Genomic DNA, 2,723 nt, shown 5'->3' with positions numbered 1-2,723 from the left:
AGGCTTATGTCCAGATTTGGGTTTCTTCTCCTGAGCAGTAACTTGCTTACTATTCTTCTTGAAGTTCCCCTTCTTCTTCCCTTTGCCCTTTTTCTTGAAACTGGCGGTCTTGTTGACCATCAACACTTGATGCTCCTTCTTGATTTCTACCTCCGCAACTTTTAGCATTGCGAAGAGCTCGGGAATTGTCTTATTCATCCCTTGCATGTTATAGTTCATCACGAAGCTCTTGTAGCTTGGTGGCAGTGATTAGAACTCTATCAATGACACTATCAACAGGAAGATTAACTCCCAGTTGAGTCAAGTGATTATGATACCCAGACATTTTGAGTATATGTTCACTGACAGAACTATTCTCCTCCATCTTGCAGCTATAGAATTTATTGGAGACTTCATATCTCTCAATCCGGGCATTTGCTTAAAATATTAACTTCAACTCCTGGAACATCTCATATGCTTCATGACGTTCAAAACGTCGTTGAAGTCCCGATTCTAAGCCGTAAAGCATGGCACACTGAACTATCGAGTAGTCATCAGCTTTGCTCTGCCAGATGTTCATAACATCTGGTGTTGCTCCAGCAGCAGGCCTGGCACCTTGCGGTGCTTCCAGGACGTAATTCTTCTGTGCAGCAATGAGGATAATCCTCAAGTTATGGACCCAGTCCGTGTAATTGCTACCATCATCTTTCAACTTTTCTTTCTCAAGGAACGCATTAAAATTCAACGGAACAACAGCGCGGGTCATCTATCTACAATCAAACATAGACAAGCAAGATACTATCAGGTACTAAGTTCATGATAAATTTAAGTTCAATTAATCATATTACTTAAGAACTCCCACTTAGAAAGACATCCCTCTAATCTTCTAAGTGATCACGTGATCCAAATCAACTAAACCATAACCGATCATCACGTGAAATGGATTAGCTTTCAATGGTGAACATCAATACGTTGATCATATCTACTATATGATTCACGCTCGACCTTTCGGTCTCAGTGTTCCGAGGCCATATCTGCATATGCTAGGCTCATCAAGTTTAACCTGAGTATTCTGCGTGTGCAAAACTGGCTTGCACCCGTTGTAGATGGACGTAGAACTTATCACACCCGATCATCACGTGGTGTCTGGGAACGACGAACTTTGGCAATGGTGCATATTCAGGGAGAACACTTTTATCTTGAAATTTAGTGAGAGATCATCTTATAATGCTACCGTCAATCAAAGCAAGATAAGATGCATAAAAGATAAACATCACATGCAATCAATATAAGTGACATGATATGGCCATCATCATCTTGTGCTTGTGATCTCCATCTCCGAAGCACCATCATAATCACCATCGTCACCGGCGCGACACCTTGATCACCATCGTAGCATCGTTGTCGTCTCGCCAATCTTATGCTTCCACGACTATCGCTATCGCTTAGTGATAAAGTAAAGCATTACAGCGCAATTGCATTGCATACAATAAAGCGACAACCATATGGCTCCTGCCAGTTGCCGATAACTCGGTTACAAAACATGATCATCTCATACAATAAAATTTAGCATCATGTCCTGACCATATCACATCACAACATGCCCTGCAAAAACAAGTTAGATGTCCTCTACTTTGTTGTTGCAAGTTTTACGTGGCTGCTACGGGCTTAGCAAGAACCGTTCTTACCTACGCATCAAAACCACAATGATAGTTTGTCAAGTTGGTGCTGTTTTAACCTTCGCAAGGATCGGGCGTAGCCACACTTGGTTCAACTAAAGTTGGAGAAACTGACACCCGCCAGCCACCTGTGTGGCCGAACCAAAGTATGACATGCTGGTAAGCATTATGACTTATATCGCCCACAACTCACTTGTGTTCTACTCGTGCACAACATCAATGCATAAAACCTAGGCTCGGATGCCACTGTTGGGGAATATAGTAATTTCAAAATTTTCCTACGCACACGCAAGATCATGGTGATGCATAGCAACGAGAGAGGAGAGTGTTGTCCACATACCCTCGTAGACCGAAAGCGGAAGCATTAGCACAACGCGGATGATGTAGTCGTACGTCTTCACGATCCGACCGATCCAAGTACCGAACAACGGCACCTCCGAGTTCAGCACACGTTCAGCTCGATGACGACCCGCGAACTCCGATCCAGCAGAGCTTCACGGGAGAGTTCCGTCAGCACGACGGCATGGTGACGGTGATGATGTTGCTACCGACGCAGGGCTTCGCCTAAGCACCGCTACGATATGATCGAGGTGGAATATGGTGGAGGAGGGCACCGCACACGGCTGGGAGAGATCAACTGATCAACTTGTGTGTCTAGAGGTGCCCCCCTGCCCCTGTATATAAAGGAGCAAGGGGGGAGGCCGGCCGGCCCTCTATGGGCATGCCAGGAGGAGGAGTCCTCCTCCTAGTAGGAGTAGGACTCCCCTTTCCTACTCCTACTAGGAGGAGGAAAGGAAGGAGGAGAAGGAGAAGGAAGGAGAAGGAGGAAAAAGAGGAAAGGGGGGCCGGCCCCCTAGTCCAATTCGGTTTGGGCTAGGGGGGCCGCGCGCCCTGCCTCCTCTCTTCCACCACTTGGCCCATGAGGCCCATTACTTCTTCCTCGTATTCCCGTAACTCCCCGGTACCCCCGAAAATACCCGAATCACTCAGAACCTTTCCGATGTCCGAATATAGTCGTCCAATATATCGATCTTTACGTCTCGACCATTTCGAGACTCCTCATCA

The sequence above is a fragment of the Triticum dicoccoides genome, chromosome 5A (genome assembly GCF_002162155.2).
Source record: "Triticum dicoccoides isolate Atlit2015 ecotype Zavitan chromosome 5A, WEW_v2.0, whole genome shotgun sequence".
In the NCBI taxonomy this organism is placed as follows: domain Eukaryota; kingdom Viridiplantae; phylum Streptophyta; class Magnoliopsida; order Poales; family Poaceae; genus Triticum; species Triticum dicoccoides.
The sequence above is the reverse complement of the archived record's forward strand: the minus strand, read 5'-3'. Positions refer to the sequence as shown.